A 22,556-nucleotide genomic window follows, 5' to 3' on the forward strand; every position below is an offset into this window, starting at 1 on the left:
CGATGCCTCCTATTAGCCGTGGACGCGCACTTGAACATGAAACGCTTATCGTATGTTCAAATATGTAACGGGTATACGCGACACTAATATTTGTACTTTTGTGATACTTGAACATTTGTTGTTGTCGGTCACTGTATCAATGTCAGGTTTAGACGCATCCACATCTAAAACACGACACGCCCATTTGTTGTGGACGTTCGCTTTTACGTAAGGCGCGACGCTAGCTGTCGACATCGAGAGTTTCCTGGTGCTGTAAGTTGTGTTGATTTTCTGTTTGGCTTTGACTTCGTAAGAGGCGCGTATGAATTGTGGCATTCATTCCGCTATCATTTATAAGGTACGTGTTGCCACTTAGATGTTTACTATTAAGATCAGGCTCTGTCAGTACAGGTATATTTGTACTCATATAATATCCGTCATATTTGAACTTTTTGTTGTAATAACCGTTCACTGAAAAATATATACTGCTTTTCGTAGCCTCAGTAGGCCAGGTTTGGAAACTAGTTGCCTGAATTTTTTTTTTATTTTACACGTCTAGTTCCGTAGGACCAAATTGAGAAGCAAATGTCCAAGGTCATGGAACGTGTCGGTATATAAAATTACAACATAAAGGTAATAACAGATAGAATAAAATGTTTATGAACCCAAAGAAAGACATGCCATACGTTTAAATGAATGCAGTCAAGAATATAACATAGGAATCTGCTTAATTTTTGTAAGGAACTCCTCGACAGAATAGAAAGGGTGACCCATGAGGAAGCTCTTCAGTGTGGATTTCAAAGCTAGCGTATTACAGCTAAGGTTTTTGAATTCCTATGGTAGCTTACTGAAGATGGATGCAGCAGTATACTGCACACCTTCCTGCACAAAGGTCATGGAAGTGTGATCCAAATGCAGATTGGAATTTTGTCTAGTATTAACTGAGTGAAAGCTGCTAATTCTTGGGAATAAGCTGATATTGTTGACAAGAAACGGCACCAAAGAATCTATATATTGAGAGGCCAACGTCAATATTGCAGCTGTTGACAGAATTGTTAATGAACGCTTTCAGGCAGTAGCTACTGGGGTTGATCTTAAGCCTTGCGCACCCGAGAGGTGTCTTAGTTAACCCAAGCAAGTTTTTTGTTTATAATTTATTATTTTTGGCATTCTTTGTAGTAAAAATCAACGGCATTGTAGACATACAGTAAAATGAACCACGATCTATTTTATACACTTCACATATCTGAGACGTACGATAAACAATAACTTCTCGGCTGAAATGAAATTTTCACTCTACAGCGGAGTGTGCGCTGATATGAAACTTCCCCGCAGATTAAAACTGTGGGCCGAACCGAGACTCTAACTCGGGACCTTTGCCTTTCGCGGGCAAGTGCTCTACCAACTGAGCTACCCAAGCACGACTCACGCCCCGTCGTCACAGCTTTACTTCTGCCAGTACCTCGCCTCCTACCTTCCACGCTCTCCTGCGAACCTTGCAGAACTAGCACTCGTGAAAGAAAGGAGAATGCGCAGACATGGCTTAGCCACAGCCTGGGGGATGTTTCTAGAATGAAATTTTCACTCTACAGCGGGGTGTGCGCTGATATGAAACTTCCTGGCAGATTAAAACTGTGTGCCGGACCGAGGCTCGAACTCGGGACCTTTGCCTTTCGCGGGCAAGTGCTCTACCAACTGAGCTACCCAAGCACGACTCACGCCCCGTCGTCACAGCTTTACTTCTGCCAGTACCTCGCCTCCTACCTTCCACGCTCTCCTGCGAACCTTGCAGAACTAGCACTCGTGAAAGAAAGGAGAATGCGCAGACATGGCTTAGCCACAGCCTGGGGGATGTTTCTAGAATGAAATTTTCACTCTACAGCGGGGTGTGCACTGATATGAAACTTCCTGGCAGATTAAAACTGTGTGCCGGACCGAGGCTCGAACTCGGGACCTTTGCCTTTCGCGGGCAAGTGCTCTACCAACTGAGCTACCCAAGCACGACTCACGCCCCGTCGTCACAGCTTTACTTCTGCCAGTACCTCGCCTCCTACCTTCCACGCTCTCCTGCGAACCTTGCAGAACTAGCACTCGTGAAAGAAAGGAGAATGCGCAGACATGGCTTAGCCACAGCCTGGTGGATGTTTCTAGAATGAAATTTTCACTCTACAGCGGGGTGTGCGCTGATATGAAACTTCCTGGCAGATTAAAACTGTGTGCCGGACCGAGGCTCGAACTCGGGACCTTTGCCTTTCGCGGGCAAGTGCTCTACCAACTGAGCTACCCAAGCACGACTCACGCCCCGTCGTCACAGCTTTACTTCTGCCAGTACCTCGCCTCCTACCTTCCACGCTCTCCTGCGAACCTTGCAGAACTAGCACTCGTGAAAGAAAGGAGAATGCGCAGACATGGCTTAGCCACAGCCTGGGGGATGTTTCTAGAATGAAATTTTCACTCTACAGCGGGGTGTGCGCTGATATGAAACTTCCTGGCAGATTAAAACTGTGTGCCGGACCGAGGCTCGAACTCGGGACCTTTGCCTTTCGCGGGCAAGTGCTCTACCATCTGAGCTACCGAAGCACGACTCACGCCCCGTCGTCACAGCTTTACTTCTGCCAGTACCTCGCCTCCTACCTTCCACGCTCTCCTGCGAACCTTGCAGAACTAGCACTCGTGAAAGAAAGGAGAATGCGCAGACATGGCTTAGCCACAGCCTGGGGGATGTTTCTAGAATGAAATTTTCACTCTACAGCGGGGTGTGCGCTGATATGAAACTTCCTGGCAGATTAAAACTGTGTGCCGGACCGAGGCTCGAACTCGGGACCTTTGCCTTTCGCGGGCAAGTGCTCTACCATCTGAGCTACCGAAGCACGACTCACGCCCCGTCGTCACAGCTTTACTTCTGCCAGTACCTCGCCTCCTACCTTCCACGCTCTCCTGCGAACCTTGCAGAACTAGCACTCGTGAAAGAAAGGAGAATGCGCAGACATGGCTTAGCCACAGCCTGGGGGATGTTTCTAGAATGAAATTTTCACTCTACAGCGGGGTGTGCGCTGATATGAAACTTCCTGGCAGATTAAAACTGTGTGCCGGACCGAGGCTCGAACTCGGGACCTTTGCCTTTCGCGGGCAAGTGCTCTACCAACTGAGCTACCCAAGCACAACTCACGCCTCGTCCTCACAGCTTTACTTCTGCCAGTACCTCGTCTCCTACCTTCCAAACTTTACAGAAGCTCTCCTGCTCACACTCCGCTGTATAGTGAACATTTCATTCTAAAAACATCCCTCAGGCTGTGGCTAAGCCATTTCTCCGCAATATCCTTTCATTCAGGAGTGCTAGTTCTGCACGGTATACAGGAGAGCTTCTGCGAAGTTTGGAAGGTAGGAGACGAGGTACTGGCAGAAGTAAAGCTGTGACGACGGGGCGTGAGTCGTGCTTGGGTAGCTCAGATGGTAGAGCACTTGCCCGCGAAAGGCAAAGGGCCCGAGTTAGAGTCTCGGTCCAGCACACAGTTTTAATCTGCCAGGAAGTTTCAACTTCTCAGCTGTTTAAAGTAAAGTACAGGAACTTTATTTCAGTTTCTATAGTAATGTGTCACAACACCAACAATTTTAGTCTTGGCACAATTCAGTGCACCTTTAACTCATACGGACATAGACTCTGATTCGTTTATTTTACGACGATTCCTTGTCCTAAAAACCAACGGCATTGTAGACATATAGTAAGATGAACCACGGTGTCTGTTATACACTTCACATATGTGAAACGTACGATAAGCAATAACTTCTCGGCTGTTAAAAGTCTCCAGCCCTAATATAGTCTCCACTTCACCTCCACGAACTAGAGCCACAGTAACCCAAATATTACCATGCGCACTAGCATCAGCATTACTAAATGTAAAACTCAGTACGCATCCACAGAACACTGAAGGACCATGAAGAATAATTTGCGCACCTACTCCACTCTTCGTAATAATAGATATACCGGGTGATCAAAAAGTCAGTATAAATTTGAAAGCTTAATAAAGCACGGAATAATGTAGATAGAGAGGTAAAAATTGGCACACACGCTTGGAATAACATGGGGTTTTATTAGAACAAAAAAAAAAGTGTTGCTAGACACGTGAAAGATCTCTTGCGCGCGTCGTTTGGGGATGTCCGTGTGCTCAGCCGCCACTTTCGTCATGCTTGGCCTCCCAGGTCCCCAGAGCTCAGTCAGCACCTCCTATAGAGGAAAGCCTGCGCGCCCGCTCAGTGACGTCACGCACGTAGTCTGGTGCCGGTGCTCGCAGTCCGTTTGGCCACAGCAATAGACTGTTACGGGAACCGTACGAGGAAAATTCGTAAAGAAATCTGACATACCTCTCTCATGAATTACAAGATTTCCTTTCTCAAATGACCCAGTTCTTTTGTCTGTAACTTATTTCTGCATACCTTTTAGCCCCGACGTAAAAAGTGGCTGTAATAACTTTCATTATCTGAGGCATCAAAACTCCCAAATGAATGGACCCATTTCATTGTAGTTTATTTTAAAGGTGCTTTAATGGGGATTGTCACGACTTGTTTGATGGCAGTCTGGTTAGCCGTTCAATGATCGTCAGCTACACAAAGTGCAAGTGTTTGCCACCAGTGTGCTCTTTCCCAATACCATTCCTAAACTGTAAGTGCTGTAGTATAAATTGTAAATCTCGAAAAGGCCAATCTAAACGTCTGCAACGGTATACATTTATCTTTTATGGCTGACCACCATTCACCATTCTTCCGTTTTGCAGTTCCTGTGTAAGACGATTTTTAATGACAAAAATTTTGATTGAAAGCCATCCGCGAAAGATTCTCGTATGCTCTCGCGGACTTTCTTTTAGGGGTTTTGTTCTGTTTTTTAAGTTAAATATTGCATCACTTTGACGCAGGTCTAATAATGTGGACGGCACTTTGCAAAGTAGCACACTGGCAGCTAACATTTTACGGACACTGTTATTGCCGCTGTTTATTCCTTATGTAGCAAAATCCATTTTAAAACCTGATTGGATGATATACCTGTTAATTAAAAAAAGAAACAAGAAAATTGGGCAAATAGTGTTCGAATTATAACACCCCCTATAGAGAGGCACTGGTAATAAGCAATAGTATGAGTCGTTTCAAAAACTAACACTGCCCTGAAAGACATGTTCTACATATGTTTTAGTCCACCATTTCAGCAACCTTGTATTCATGCTTTTTTTTTAAAATTTAAAGAAATTTCTCCTGTTAATATTTTTTAAGTGAAATGCAGTTCTAATGAATGATATGATATCTCTTCTCAGTTTGTGCACCTTTCCCTAAGAAAGTTTCTTTCCATTAAGAAAATCTCACTGACCTGAGATGAGTATGTAATGGTATTGCCATAAAGTTTCGGTATGCCAATACAAATTTCAATGAATTCTCTTTTCCCAGTAAGTTAACTAAATTTCCATTATGTATTGAAATTACAAGAGGTCTCAAAATACAGATTACCAGGTTAGAATTTCGCTGCTCTAAACTGAATACCTTTGAAGAAAGAATGTTTCTGTACTAAGAAGTATATACTTTGAAACAAACTGTTTGCATGAATTGCACATAAATAAATTTCAACTACAAAGTAAACTTTCATTTCATCTGTTGAGAAGTTTTATGACGTGATGTGACCTGTGATGAAATAATTGTGAAAAATGAACACTTACCTTCATTTGGCATCACATTTGGGCTGCACTCACTGTGGCTTAGATACTTCATCCTTCCGTAAGTTTGGGGAAAGGGGTGGGGGTGGTGGTTCAGCTCTATTTAGTTGCAATACTTTAACAGATCATCATTCCAAAATATATATACTGGTAATTGTTTAAAAGTGGAAAACAAGTTTCATCTACTGACCATGCTGATATGAATGAATGCAAATTAAGTAAAAAAATTCTGTGTATGAATGAATTTATTTATTTCTTTTGTTCATCTTCCATACACTCTTGTCAATAATCACTAACACATGGAATGAGAAAAATTTTAGATTATAGTGGTTCACAATAGAAAATTATAGATGTACAGCATGAATACTATGTAGTGACAAAATAATTAAGACTTATGGACACCAAGGCCAAACATTAACAATAACCACATTCTTGAGACTTAAGTTTCATAATTTTAGGAATAATAATGATAAATTTTGAACAACATTAATGATTAAATTGCTATTTTATAATCTCCAGGGTAGTAATGGAAGGTCTTTAAGTGGGACACTAAAAGAATGCAAATAAAACACTGCACCATAAAGTTTTGTGTAGGAAGAATGCATATGAAAGCACTGTAGTAGAAAAATGGCGATGCATATAGACATTATATTAGGTCACCCTGTAAATTGCAAGTAATTACCAACTGTAAGTGTATGTTATGTGGCAAAAATGTGTCAAGTGGTGTTGGAATATGATCTGGTTACATTAATTAGATTAGGTGAGTGAAAAGCAATTGTGACAGGCTTAACCTTTTTTAATATTCTTTTATAAACAAATATATTCAAAAAGCCAACAGAAGGGCATACCTGAGAGTCCACCTCAGATATTTTTCTCCTCAGCAAAGATGAGCTAACAAGAAGGCACTTTATGGCACAGAGCAAGCATCTATTTAAAGAGCTCAGTAATTAGTCAACCTGAGAATTAGTGGCACTCAATAGTGCTTGTAACAGAAGTGAGAGCTGTTCCATAATTACATTACTATTAGATGAGGAGACCTGCCAATCATTATACACAAAGAAGGCCATGAAAGTACTGCAAAGCCCTCCCCTAACGGCTTCTCCATTTGTATTAGTAGTAAAATATATGCAAACATGATCTACATAAGAAAATGTTGAGAAAACAACAGTTATAACAGCTGCAGAGAAAGTAGTAAACTCAGAAAGAGAGAGGCAATTGTCACAGCATGCACATCTGCACTCATAACAGTGACAGTAGTAGAAGACAGAGGAACACCACAAACACTACGTGAAATCGAAATTTGTCTACCTAAAGAATCCATAAATACTATAGTACCTTTTTCAACAGTAACAATTAATGAATCATTACAAATTGGCAGATTTCTCACATGTATCACAAGCTAAGGTAATAACTTCAGTATATAAAGGCACATTTGCATGCCGAGCGTGAGTTTCCGCGGAAACGCGCAATACTAATTACATAAATAATCAGTGACAAATAAATAAAGCCTATGGCACACAACTGCAGCGCTGTGTCGCTGAGAAAACAAAAGCACAATTACGTTACTCTTATGTTTGATTAAGAAAGGGAGAGCTCTGGTTGAAGTGGTGCGAGAAGCACGTATTTTTTTTCTATTGTCTGGCACACCGCCATATTTCATGTTATAGAAGAATACTGCGAGTTGCAACCACACTAGGCACTCGATTCTGTAAAGAATTTATATTTATAAAAGTAAGTAAGATTATGAACTGTAGGCTTATTCATTGAATATATCTGATTTAACTAACTGTGTAACTTTTTTATGTTTAGTAGACAATCACCTCTGTATGACGTATTGGCATGGCTGGCAAATTATTGAAATATTGAGATTTAGATTAAGAGTCCGCACCTACCGCAGCAGTCTTTGGAAACGATTTAATTACGAAGTCCGATTATTCAGTTTTATTTCATGGTCAACTACGAGTAACATTGCCTTTACGAAAAAGCCATTGTCAAGCGTCTGATAACGAATAATTAAACGTCCACGTTCCAGATAAGCAAATATTAATTACAATTGCAATCACAATCACCATCATACAGATAGAATAATTAATATTTAAATAACAATATACATATATTTTTTATTTATTTTATTTATTTTATAAGTATACAAAGAAAAGTGTTGCAGAGAATGTAGAGAACTATAGAGCAATTTTGCTCTTGTCTCCCATTTATCACCAAAACAAAGTAACCTTGTTTGCAAAAAAAGTGGAGTCTGCTATAGCACAGTTTGTGTAAGTTTTTCTCAAAATAATAAAGGAAGGTGATCAAAATGGCATTGTCTTGTCATTGTCAAAGGCATGTGCCATGTTGGGCCACATAACTTTATTACACAAATTAGAAATACTATGAATAAGGCATGCAGCAAAGAAGTGGTTTAAGTCATACTCGGAAAGGCAAGCGAATGAATTTTAGGTTTCACATACTATAAAAAGATTACTATTGGTCCTCTCTGCCTGCCACACCCCCTCCCCTCCCTCCTGTATGTATCATTCACCACCCAACTTCAACTGAGAAAGAATTAGTGTAAGATTCTTTATATTAAAGATTAATTTCTTTGATAAAAATTTCACGTTAGGCTATTAGTGTTGATAGCTGTTAGCAGCTGTATATTAAAATATTTATACAAACTCTCAGCCATAAGTTACAATTTGGTAAGTTTGACTAGTTTCAGATTAACCTGACTAGTTCAGCTTAAGAGGCATTTGTTGATATGGCAATATTACTGATGACAGGTTTTGTATTAATGATTTAAAAAGAATCTAAGATAAAGATTTCAAAGTTATGTTGTAAGAGTTTGCAGTTTTCGCCGAGTGTTTTTTGAAATTTTTTTTCCATTAACCTTTTTACAGTAGTTGTTTAAAAATATATTGACACCAACCCAAACAACACTTTTCATTATTGCCTGGGATGAATGTCCATTGCAGCATACCCCATTAAATAATAAAAAGTCATTTTCGTGAAGAGTAGCAAGTGCTACTGCACAGGCAATAGCACGTTGATTCGTACAGGCAAGAAAATCTCTTTCACGTTCTTTGAGAAGTTTGCTGATGACAATATAAGTGTAGACAATCGTATTTAAAATAGTGTCTGATGGGTATTTTAGTCCTCCATGATCAAGTCTCTGTATCAAACTAAAATGTTCGTTTATTGGCAACTCCTTTTCAATCACAATTTCATTAAGGCAACTCTCACATTTCAGCTTCTTAATCACTGCATGAGCACAGTAGCCTGCAATGAAAGTTAAAGACGTTGCAATATCTTTCACTGAAAGAACATCGTCTTGAGTTACACTGACTTCTACGTCTAATGTGTCTGTTTCTTCAACTTCAGAAAACATAAAATTTTTTATGGCCCCTACTGTGATATTGCCATAGGAAGGAGAACATAAAACTAAAGGCATTACACTTTGAATTCGAAGCTTCTTTTCTGCTTCATAGACTTGTGTCACTGAAACATTGTATTGGGAACCTGCAAGCTGTCTATACTTTCCAAAACGCCGCTCAAGCACATCTGTTTGTAGCTTGGCTGTCAGTAAATAGCTCATACCTAGCTCTTCAGTACAGTATCGAGCAATCTCTGCAACGGCATATGTTGTATGCTGAATAGCAAAAAATGTTTCTTTTGTGAGAAACCCACTTGACAAACCTTTTGCTTTCCACACATCAAGCCAGTCTAGAAAATCTAGCAAAAATTGCATAGAAACGCTATCAGTTGTCAACGGATCCATATAAGGATTCTGTTTGTGTTTCCCTTTAAACACTGATTTCACATTCATGACATCAAACCATTTTGTTATTATTCGAATGTATTCTGCTGTTGATGGTGCATGTCTCAAATCAAATTTATCACTAGCTACCTCAAGGCCCTCTGACACATGTCGATTGAATATCTGCAGCACTAATTTCATGCTCTGTTTTTCTAATCATGTAGGGCAAAGTGATTTGAGAGACAATGTGTGACAATATTTTACTAAAGAACTGGAATCTATGTCATAAATCTGTTTCAGTGTTTTAAAAGAAGCTACAGAAAATTTATTTTCTTCCACCTCTTTTCTAACTGGAAACTGAGGATAAAACATATCTTTACCATCATTTTTTTGGTTCAGCCACACATTTCTTATGCATTTAACAATGTGTATGGCATCAATTAAAAAGAAAAGTGGGCGATTAGGATCAGATGGATGTTTAAAAACTATATTAACAGCTTTATCCAGAGAAAACATTGACATGGTTTTGCTATTGATTTTGTTGTTGTCAGTTACCACACAAAAAACCCTATAGCCTATTAGTTCAAGGCCATTTATTATGGCCAGTAGCACATCGTATAATGCATTAGATGAAATGGTTTTCACCGGTAAAATGTGAACAACATCCCTGTACAAAGACTTGACACTCTGCAACATAAATACAAATGCTGAATTTGCAGCACATTCAGAGTTATATGACATGCCCAAAACACTACCTCCTTTATATTCCAAATAAGAATTTAGATGAATTTCATCTACACTCAAAACAACATTGACATCATCGCTGTTCAAGTATTGAAATTTCTGTCTTGCATAGGACAGGAAATTACTTCCCCCAAGCCTTTCGTGAGATGGATTCACATTAAATTTGCTGCAGATCCTACGCAGAGTGCTTGGATGTGGCATTTTCATTAATGAGCTGCTACATAAAAAATTGTAAGCATGAGATGAAATTGAAAATAGCAAACAACACAGTATCATAAATGTAGAACTAAACCTATGATTAAATTTCTTTACATTTATGAGACTAACTTGTTCATATATAAAGTCTACCATCTCCTTTTCACTCTCCTGTAAACTGTCTTTCAGCACTCCTAGACTGTCTTTCACTATCTCTACAATACTATCTATAGAAGTTTCTGAGTGCCCACAATCTGTGTCTGAAAACTCCTGCAGTACACTGACAATTTCATGGATATTGGTTACAATTACAGGAAAAGATCTTTTTCCTAATGTCTTAATTTGTACATCTTTCTTAAACAATGAAACATTTAAATTACTATCTATAACGACAGAATGTGTGATTAATGGGGCTGGATTTCTTATTATCTTTAAAAAACAAACAAAATCACTGTGTTTTTCGATCACACTCCACTCGTTGGGCAAATCCACTTCCTTCGTACGCAACATCAACTCTTCTAAAGAACTGAAGCTGAAAGTGTTTTCATAGTCCTTCTGTGACGCTAAACTATATTGTAACGCTGCAGCTAACTGCTCATTTTCAAGCCTTTGCTTTTTCTCCTCTGGCCCTTCACGTCTACTTTCTTCCTTTGAAAGGTAGGAAGGACAGTTTGGGAGTAGTGATGGAACTGCATCTGGTCTCAAACGTGGTTTGAGAAGGGGGGCTCTTAATAACTGACCAGTCCTTTCATCCACAATTTTTGTTTCCCAAATAACATCATCCTTGTGGAAGTGAACATGACATACCTGTAATTAAAAATGAATAAAAAATGAAAAAGGTGCTTACAACTGAATGTGATGACAATATTAATCGTGTGAAAACAATTTATGAATATAAAGTTAGTTTCTAGTTCTAAAATACAAATAGACTCCCAACTAAAATGCAGAAGAATACTCAAGTGATAAATGTGGCCATGGCATAGTAACTCTATAAAACAATAACACTACAATATCAAAACACATGCAGTTACATGTCATGGCAACAAGCTCTTAAAGAGATGGTGAAATGAAGAAAGTACTTTCCCCATCAAAAATTACAAACATTGACTAATGTTTGTAGCATAATTCAATAACAGTGACAATTTTTTTTATAAGTTAGCCTTGAAGCTCATATTTACAAGAGGGGTGGGATTTTTGCTTAATGTCTTGCTCTATTCCCCGCCACCCCCCACCCCCACCCCACACACACACCTCGGACACAAGAAAGCATGATGACACCAAACTCACACAGGTGTAATCCAAGAAGCAACTGTGACACAGTAACAGAATAATACAAAGTAATTGTCAACACTGTGTAACCTTTAGAACTATGAAATACTTAAAGGTAGTGCTTTTTATCAGATAGACACTGTTTTGCTTTTGATATCAGTTCATAACTTACATAAAAACTGACAGTATGATGAACTAATACATTGCCACTTATGTGCTACCTATTAGGCTAAACATGAGCACACAATTGCTTTCAAGTACTTTAGCTGTGTATCTATAAGACAGCTGTGTAGGCCACTGGCATGTATCTGAAATTCCATACCCAGAAAGTAAGAACTTGTAAAATCCACAAGTATTTTTTATATGTTTTCACAGTTTCTCCCTTTGCATTTTGTGATGGCCTGTTAATCCATTCATGTACTCATTCATTTTTCCTGTCTATGGTTCACTGTTAAGTCTAAAGCCTACTATATTCCCTAATAGTAACATTCCTTGCAATGACTTCAAATTCCCACCAATAATTTATTAAAAACAAGCGACTGAGACACTGTTTTTACTTCATTTTCAATTTCTGGGTACACCACATTACTTGTTTTTGAACAGGCAACTTCCTAAAGACTTTTACAGCAAAAAGAAACACTAAATACAGAAGCAGAATACATCGAAAATCGTCTGTATCTTAAGTGCACGTACTTAATTATAAACCGACTTTTATTCCTAACAACAGGCAGCATAAACAGTAAGTATAAAGATATACTGAGATATTTAACTACGTAAGTATGACTGTGCTTAGGCTATACTGGTTGAACTTGCAGAATACAGAATTCATATAACCAATACCAGCTAAACTGTAGAATTGCCAGGGCAAGAAAACGAAACGCTATTTTCTTGGGCACTTATTCAGTTAAGATCTGATATATTAGTCAAAATGTCGCTGACCTTCCTTACTGCATAAGTGCCTATTCTTTGTTAGCACACTTAACCTCTTTTAAGAAATAAACAAAACAAATACTTACTCTTGAACTTGAAGAAGGAGTGAAGTTATCTCTGCGAATACTTGACAACCATTTCTTTCTCATTGCTTCATCCTCCGGAAATTTAAACACGGTTACTTTTGGTCCACCGTCGTAATTTCCTCTACAATTCGGCACACAACAACGATACGGCATTTTGCAGGCAACGAAATTTTCACAGGCAAGAAAAACAGATCACCAGTTTAGTGCACAGAAACTAAACAACCAAATCACGTACACTAACGCAGGAACACCATTCACTATAATAGTAAACTGACGCGAAACTCGCCGAACGACTATTCACAAGCACTGTTCCGTGAAACTGTTGAAGAAAGGACTATGTGTGTAGCCATCTTGTGACGTCACGCACTACGTAGACAGGCTTTCTTTTACAGGGGGTGCTGGCTCAGTCCGTGCGATTATTGGCTTTGGGGTTACCTGAAGTCGCAAGTGTGTTGTGATCGCCCAAAATCTCTAGGGATGCTGAAAGACAACATCCGACGCCAATGCCTCACCATAACTCCGGACATGCTTTACAGTGCTTTTCACAACATTATTCCTCGACTACAGCTATTGTTGAGGAATGATGGTGGACATTGTTGTGACTTGGCAAGACAGCCAAGTCACTAGGAGAGGAAGCCGAACGGCACGCGTTTAAGCTCACGCAGGCTGGCGTGAGGTCTGGAACAGGTAAGGGAATTTATAGTAGCAAAGAACGTAAGTAAATACTGGAATACTTAACTTTAATTCATAATTGGTGAACATCGGTCTGACGGTACATGTATCACAAGATAAATAGCAAATGATAATGGCACCTTGCTAGGTCGTAGCAAATGACGTAGCTGAAGGCTATGCTAACTATCGTCTCGGCAAATGAGAGCGTAATTTGTCAGTGAACCCTCGCTAGCAAAGTCGGCTGTACAACTGGGGCGAGTGCTAGGATGTCTCTCTAGACCTGCCGTGTGACGGCGCTCGGTCTGCAATCACTGACAGTGGCGACACGCGGGTCCGACGTATACTAACGGACCGCGGCCGATTTAAAGGCTACCACCTAGCAAGTGTGGTGTCTGGCGGTGACACCACAGACATATTGAGCATTTCCTGTAAAGTACATCACCTTTGCTTTGTCTTACTTCGTTATGCTGATTATTGCTATTCTGATCAGATGAAGCGCCATATATAGGACATTTTTTGAACTTTTGTATTTTTTTGGTTCTAATAAAACCCCATGTCATTCCAAACATGTGTTTCAATTTTTACCTCTGTATCTACATTATTCCGTGATTTATTCAGTTTTCAAATTTATACTGACTTTTTGATCATCCGCTAATATGAGTCTTTTGTATTTCTCCACTGCAATGTCTGTCAAGTGAGGAAAGAAGATTGAAACTTAGAGTGTGCCGGAAAAATAAATTATGGGAAGAAATAATCTGCCTTAACGTGAATACCCACACAGTGCTCCTCTGAACACTGATTTCTTGCCAGTTATTGGACTTCCACTGAAGCGATAAAAGTCATGGGATTGGATTGTTTTGGGGGAAGAGTCCAAAGTGCGAGGTCATCGGTCTCATCGGATTACGGAAGGATGGGGAAGGAAGTCAGCCGTGCCCATTCAAAGGAACCATCCCAGCATTTGCCTGGAGCGATTTAGGGAAATCACGGAAAACCGAAATCAGGATGGCCGGACGCGGGATTGAACCGTCGTCCTCCCGAATGCGAGTCCAGTATGCTACCACTGCGCCACCTCGCTCGGTAAAAGTCATGGGATATCTCCTAATATCACGTCGGAGCTGCTCCTCCCCAGGGTAGTGCACCAATCTACGTGGCATGGACTCAAGTCGTAGTACGTCCCCTCTAAAAATATTGATCCATGTTGCTTCTATAGCTGTGGAAAATTGTTACGAAGTAGCCCAAAATAACCATTTCCAGTCAATGATCGGTTCAACTGGACCAGAGGACCCAGTATATTCCATGTAAACACTGCCACACCATCATGGAACCAGTACCATCTAGCACAGTGCCTTATTGACAATTTACTATGAAACGGTTCAAATGGCTCTGAGCACTATGGGACTTAACTTCTGAGGTCATCAGTCCCCTAGAACTTAGAACTACTGAAACCTAACTAACCTACGGACATCACACACATCCATGCCCGAGGCAGGATTCGAACCTGAGACCGGAGCAGCAATACGATTCCGGACTGAAGCGCCTAGAACCGCTCGGCCACCGCGGCCGGCTCAGTCGTATAGGGTCCAACTCGTATAGTCACTGCAGTCGATTTCGTGCTGTTAGCAAAGGCGTCAGTCATGTGCTGCCATTGCCCATTTTGTCGCACTGTTGTAACGGATACGCTCGGCGTACGTCTCACATTGATTTCCGGGGCTGTTTCACGGAGCGCTGCTGGTCTGTTAGCACTGACAGCTCTACGCAAACACCGCTGCTCTCGGTCTTTAAGTGAATACCGTCGGTGACTGAGTTGCCCGTGCTGACAGGTAATACCTGAAATTTGTTGTTCTCGGCACACTCTTGACTCTGTGTATCTCGGAAATTTGAATCCCCTAACGATTTTTGGAATGGAATGTTCCATGTGTGTAGCTCCAGCTACGATTCCGTGTTCAGAGTCTATTAATTCCCGTCGCGTGGGCGTAATCACTTCGGAAACTTTTTCAACTGAATCACCTGAGTATAAATGACAGTTACACCAATTCACCGCCCTTTTATACCTTGTGTAAAAGATATTACCACCGTCTGCGTATGTGTATATTGCTATCCCACGACTTCTCACCACAGCGTATTCTGCAAGTCCTGTTCTGTTTCTCGTTCCTGACATGACTTTTACGTAGGTAAGGTCAGCGATTATAGCCTGGATTATCTTGTTGCATTTAGTGATACTACATCGACTATGAAGTTTCCAAATTAGCCAGCTATTAGTGTTTATTAATTTATATCCATTTTTACAGTTATTTAATATTTTTTTTAGAACTTATCAATAATGAATTAAGAATGAAATCTGATTTCCTCAATCGCTCCAGGCAAATGCTGCGATGGTTCCTTTTAAGGGTGCGGCCGACTTTCTTCCCCGTCCTTTCCTAATCCGATGAGACCGATGATCTCGCTGTCTGGTCTCCTCCCCCAAACAACCCAAGCCTCTGGTCCTCAGTGCAGCAAAATATGAAAAATAAAACAGGGACATTTTGCTAAACTATTATGAAAAACTGCAGGTAGCACCGGGTCTGTAGGTTCATTAGAATTTGCGTGTTCATATAATCCAGAAACCTTAAGTTGTTTCCTCTCTACAGTGAAAGCAGAGAAGCTTTGCCTGAATATCCTCCAACATCTTCGCAGAAAATCAATCTCAAAGCAGACTGATTTGAAAGTTTTCACTAGTATTGGTTAGTGGCCAGAAAATGCAAGCTAAATTTCGAACAAGAGATTGTGAAAGAGGGACGACTGAACTAGAGTATAGAGGTGCATTTTTTCATCATCGGCAGATCATTTTCTAAGGGCTGGTTTTATATGAAGTTGGAAAGTGGCGAGAAAGTTTTAAGGACATGTTTATTGTATTCGCCTGTGCGTTGTGCTATACACGGTGGTCCATTAATAGTGACCGGGCCAAATATCTCAGGAAATAAGCATCAAACGAAAAAACTACAAAGAACAAAACTAGTCAAGCTGCAAGGGGGAAACCAGATGGCGCCATGGTTGGCTCGATAGATGGCGCTGCCGTAGGTCAAACGGATATCAACTGGGTTTTCTTAAATAGGAGCCCCATTTTTTATTACATATTCGTGTAGTACCTAAAGAAATATGAATGTTTTAGTTGGACCACTTCTTTCGCTTTGTGATAGATGGCGCTGTAATTGTCACAAACGTATAACTGCGTGGTATCACGTAACATTCCGCCAGTGCGGACTGTATTTGCTTCGTGATACATAACTCGTGTTAAAATGGACCATTTACCAATTGCGGGAAAAGGTCGATATCGTGTTGATGTACGTATATTGTGATCAAAATGCACAACGGGCGTGTGCTATGTGTGCTGCTCGGTATCCTGGACGACATCATCCGAGTGTCTGGACCGTTCGCCGGATAGTTACGTTATTTAAGGAAACAGGAAGTGTTCAGCCACATGTGAAACGTCAACCACGACCTACAACAAATGATGATGCCCAAGTAGGTGTTTTAACTGCTGTCGCGGCTAATCCGACATCAGTAGCAGACAAATTGCGCGAGAAACAAAAATGTCGGTGTGGAGAATGCTACATCAACACCGATTGCACTCGTACCATATTTCTATGCACCAAGAATTGCATGACGACGACTATGAACGTCGTATACAGTTCTGCCACTGGGCACAAGAGAAATAACGATGACAGATTTTTTGCACGCGTTCTATTTAGCGACGAAGCGTCATTCACCAACAGCGGTAATGTAAACCGGCATATTGGGCAACGGAATATCCACGATGGCTGCGACAAGTGGAACATCAGCGACCTTGGTGGGTTAACGTATGGTGCGGCATTATGGGAGGAAGCATAGTTGGCTCCCATTTTATCGATCGCAATCTAAATGGTGCAATGTATGCTGATTTCCTACGTAATGTTCTACCGATGTTACTACAAGATGTTTCACTGCATGACAGAATGGCGATGTACTTCCAACATGATGGATGTCCGGCACATAGCTCGCGTGCGGTTGAAGCGGTATTGAATAGCATATTTCATGACAGGTGGATTGGTCGTCGAAGCACCATAACCATGGCCCGCACGTTCACCGGATCTGACGTCCCCGAATTTCTTTCTGTGGGGAAAGTTGAAGGATATTTGCTATCGCGATCCACCGACAACGCCTGACAACATGCGTCAGCGCATTGTCAGTGCATGTGCGAACATTACGGAAAGCGAACTACTCGCTGTTGAGAGGAATGTCGTTACACGTATTGCCAAATGCATTGAGGTTGACGGACACCATTTTGAGCATTTATTGCATGAATGTGGTATTTACAGGTAATCACACTGTAACAGCATACGTTCTCAGAAATGATAAGTTCACAAAGGAACATGTATCAGCCGGCCAATGTGGCCGAGCGGTTCTAGGCGTTTCAACCCGGAACCGCGCGACTGCTACGGTAGCAGGTTCGAATGCTGCCTCGGGAATGGATGTGTGTGATGTCCTTAGGTTAGTTAGGTTTAAGTGGTTCTAAGTTCTAGGGGACTGATGACCTCAGATGTTAAGTCCCATTGTGCTTAGAGCCATTGGAACCATTTTTACACGTATCACATTGGAAAAACTGAAATAAAATGTTCAAATGTACCTACATTCTGTATTTTAATTTAAAAAACCTATCTGTTACCAATTGATCGTCTAAAATTGTGAACCATATGTTTGTAACTATTACAGCGCCATCTATCACAAAGCGAAAAAAGTGGTCCAACTAAAACATTCATATTTCTTTACGTACTACACGAATATGTAATAAAAATGGGGGTTCCTATTTAAAAAACGCAGTTGATATCCGTTTGACCTATGGCAGCGCCACGTAGCGGGCCAACCATAGCGCCATCTGGTTTCCCCCTTCAAGCTAGACAAGTTTCGTACTTCGTAATTTTTTCGTTTGACGCTTATTTCGTGAGATATTTGGCCCGGTCAAGATCAATGGACCACCCTCTATATTGCTTCCCTTGCACACTTTTTTAAAAAAAATAGTAAAGGGCCAAGTTGTACTCGTCAGTCTGTCAGCACAACGTAGTTGAAACGAAATGAACATTCCAACGTCAAAGAGGCATGTGTGTGTGTGTGTGTGTGTGTGTGTGTGTGTGTGTGTGTGTGTGTGTGTGTGTGTGTGTGTGTTTAGTTTAGGTGGAATTTCAGAATAACTCTGTCCGTGATGCAGAACGCCTCCATGATCGAAGGTGCACTTTTACATTGTACTGAAGGCTACCGGAATCTTTCTGAATTGTGGGATATAGAATATGCAGCTCCAGCCAACCTCAGAAAACGAAAGAGCGGGCGCGTAATATGTTTAAAAGCTTGACGTGACGCGTAGTGTAAAAATAAAGAACCTGCTACCCGATTTGCGAAACAAATTAATGAAGCTACGCAGCTGCAACTACACAGTGAGGCATTTTCGTCACTCATTGTCACATTAGGGTCACGAAGATTGCACGGAAGTCGCGAAGAGTGCAGAGGAACAGAGCCCAATGCGGACAAGTATAATAAAGAGAATGGCAGCTGGTGGTCTACAAACGGCCTGCCGCAACGGGCACCGACAACAGAACGTTGAAACTTCCTGGCAGATTAAAGCTGTGTGCCGGACCGAGACTCGAACTCGGGACCTTTGCCTTTCGCGGGCAACCAACTGAGCTACCCAAGCACTACTCACGAATCGTCCTCATAGCTTCAATTCAGCCAGTACCTCGTCTCCTACCTTCCAAACTCCGCAGAAGCTCTCCTGCATACCTTGTAGAACTAGCACTCCTGGAAGAAAGGATATTGCGGAGAAATGGCTTCACCACAGCCTAGATGTTTCCAGAATGAAATTTTCACTCTGCAGCGGAACGTTGTTTTGATCCGTTTGCGTCATGGACTTTTTTTGTGTTGTGTTTTTTCATAATACTCAAAAGAATATCTGTAGCTAATAGCGAAAGCTAGCAGCGAAGTGTTCAAGCTATTACGATCCCGCAAAGCGACTTCAGTACTGCAGATGACGGAATTCGTACGAAACAGTTCGGTACCGCATTGCACCGCTGTTTCCCTCGTGGTCTTATTGGGTGTGCGAATAAAGGCTAACCGAGTAAAATCGGTCCTTTCGCCGTCTGTGAACCACTTTGTTATTCCAATCCAAGCACGCACACTGTTTCGGATAAGTGTACAGATTTCTACGAGTATGGATAGCTGCACAGTTAAACTGCAGGCGTGGAGGCCCCTTTAATCACCTATAAGACTCCTACATTTGCTTGCACAGAATTAGCCCACGGACGGTGAAGCATGCTCGAACAAAAGGCTTGGCGCTTGTCAAGCTTGTAGGTGCTTGAGATGGGTACTCACCGATGTCGTACGACGCGGCGGACGAGAGAGGCAACACGGAGCTGCTGTTGTCGCCTCGGCTGTGTGCTGCGCGCACGGCTAAGCCGCCTGACAGGGGCGCGCGCGGTAATGACCCTCTCACAGTTCAGCGACCTCTTCCACGTGACTGCCCTGTTCGACCTTCGACGTCGCTTTTAAGGACTCTACACATACACGCACATATACCAACGGACCGACCGGACCGACAAGCTTGACGTGTGTAGGCGTTTTGACCGACCGACCATCGAACTTCCCTTATCGGAATGTCGGACGGGTAGAACCACCCGACAGCCGAAATCCTACCCTCCCCTCTACCCATCAGTCCACCCAATACATAGTGTCGTGTGCAGCAATGCCGTGCCAAGCACCCGACAAAAGTTCCTCCTTTGTCACTGTGTACGGGGTTAAATGCTGTTCTGATGTAGAGGACAATGTGCGAGGCGGAAGAAACTTTAAGGGCAGAGTTTCAGAGAAATTTAAAGACGGCAAACGTTTGTGGGACACGTCGTGCTAGGAGTATACCAATAAAGATGAGAGAAATGAAGCACATTTTCATATTTTTTTTTTTTTAATCACTCCATAATGGTTTCGTCTGGCATATAGATTGAATGAAAGTCTGTCGACCTTCCGTATTTATGTTTTTAGGCTTTCTTTCCGAAACTTATCGGAAATAAACTCTAAAAGCCGAAATATCGACATTTAATGGACATTAAGAGCTGACAAATGCGAGAATTATCGCACAATCAGCTCAACAGCTCATACGTTGAAGTTGCTGACAGGAATAATATACAGAAGAATGGAAAAGAAAATTGAGGATGTGTTAGATGACCATCAGTTTGGCTTTAGTAAATGTATGGGCGACAGAGAGCCAATTCTGATTTTGCAGTTGATAACGTAAGCAAAACTAAAGAAAATTCAAGACACATTCATAGGATTCGTCGACCTGGAAAAGGCGTTCGGCAGTGTAAAATGGTGCAACATGTTCGAAATTCTGAGGAGACGTATAATATACAATATGTACAAAAGCGAAAAGGCAATAAGAGTGAAACACCAAGAACAAATCGCTCGGAGTAAAAAGGACGTAAGACAGGCACGTAGTATTTGACCCCTGCTGTTCAGTCTATACATCGAAGAAGCAATGACGGAAATTAAAAAAAAGACTCTAGTGTGGAATTAAAAGTCGAGGTGAAAGGATATCAATGGTAAGATTCGCTGATGACATCACTGTATTCAGTGGAAGTGAAGAATTACAGAATCTGCTGAATGGAACGAACAATCTAATGAGTACAGAACATGGGTTGAGAGTAAATCGAAGAAAGACGAAAGTAATGAAAACTGGCAGAAAGTGTCTCGCTGTTTTCATTTCTGCTAGTTTTCATTACTTTCGTCTTCCTTCGATTTACTCTCAACCCATGATCTGTACTCATTAGCCTGTTCGTTCCATTCAGCAGATCACGATAGATGGTCACGAAGTAGATGAAGTTAAGGAGTTCTGTTACTTAGTAAGGAGGAAATAAAAGGCAGACTAGCACTGGCAAAAATGGCGTTCCTGTCCGGGAGAAGTCTACTAATATCAAACATAGGCCGTAACTTGAGAAAGAAATTTCTGAGACTGTGCGTTTGGAGCGCAGCATTATGTGGTAATGAAACATGGACTGTGGAAAAACCGGAACATAAGAAAATCGGAGCATTTGAGATGTGATGCTACAGATGAATGTTGAAAATTAAGTGGAGTGATAAAGGAAGGAATGAGGAGATTGTGCACGGGATTGAAGAGGAAAGGCATATATGGAAAACACTGACACAAGAAGGGAGAGGATAATAGGATATCTGTTAAGACATGAGGGAATAACTTCCATACTGCCCATACTGCTAGAGGGAGCTCTGGAGGCTGAAAACTGTAGAGGAAGACAGTGACTGGAATACATCCTGTAAATAATTGAGGACGTAGATTGCAAGTGCTACTCTGAGATGGACAGGTTGGCACAGTAGAAAAATTCGTGTCAGGCCATTTCAGACCAGTCAGAAGACTGATAACTAAAAAAAAAAAAAAACAATAAACTGACTTGCTTCATTGACAGAATTGTTAAAAAAAGTCCAGTCTATATCCAAGCCCCTATTTATTTATTTATTTTACGGTTCTAACAGTTGCTAAATGCTTAATTTCTCATGTATCTGTTGTTGTATTTATTAGATGATGTGCGCGACCACCATGTGTAGTCTTTCTTCGAATTTGAAATGAGTTTCTTAAGCTTATAGGTCGTCGTTTATGCCTCAGCGAATGCGGGCTGGTTCCCCTTATTCCGCCTCAGCTACACTATGTCGGCGATTGCTGCGCAAACAAGTTCTCCACGTACGCGTACACTACCTGTACTCTACCACGCAAACATAGGGGTTACACTCGTCTGGTGTAAGGCGTTCTCTGGGGGGTTCACCGGGGGCCGAACCGCACAATAACCCTGGGTTCGGTGTGGGGCGGCGGAGGGGTGAAGTGGACTGCGGTAGTCGTCGTGGGGTTGCGGACCACTGCGGCTTGCAGTGGGGATGGAGCCTCTCCATGATTTCTTGGTCCCCCAGTTAGCATACAATACAATATAATCATGTGCTTCAGCTGCGTTGCCGGTGAGAATTTTGTTACTTTTCCAAAATGCATCTAGCTGAGCACTCAATAGCCTATGTCCTGACGGTGGAGAAAAATTTTACTTTACATAACAGAGTGAGGAAACACTTCACTGGAATATTTGCAGATGAATATAAGGGTATTCTGAAGTTATATTGAAGTCCTTTTGATAACATAGAAGCGACTCATACTCTCACGAACTATGGTTTTTTCTTACCTTTGTC

At 41.4% G+C, this 22,556-nt stretch overlaps 1 protein-coding gene across 1 annotated transcript in view; it reads right to left on the reverse strand.

Annotated features, from left to right (window-relative positions):
- Positions 1 to 19,802, reverse strand: part of LOC124717237 (arylalkylamine N-acetyltransferase 1-like) — a 71,073-nt gene extending 51,271 nt beyond the window's left edge. Inside the window, exon 1 of the mRNA XM_047244040.1 lies at positions 19,695 to 19,802. The gene's annotated coding sequence lies outside the window, so the exon portion shown is untranslated. The remainder of the gene's footprint in view (positions 1 to 19,694) is intronic.
- Between the last annotated feature and the right edge of the window lie 2,754 nt (positions 19,803 to 22,556).

The sequence above is a fragment of the Schistocerca piceifrons genome, chromosome 9, assembly GCF_021461385.2.
Source record: "Schistocerca piceifrons isolate TAMUIC-IGC-003096 chromosome 9, iqSchPice1.1, whole genome shotgun sequence".
In the NCBI taxonomy this organism is placed as follows: domain Eukaryota; kingdom Metazoa; phylum Arthropoda; class Insecta; order Orthoptera; family Acrididae; genus Schistocerca; species Schistocerca piceifrons.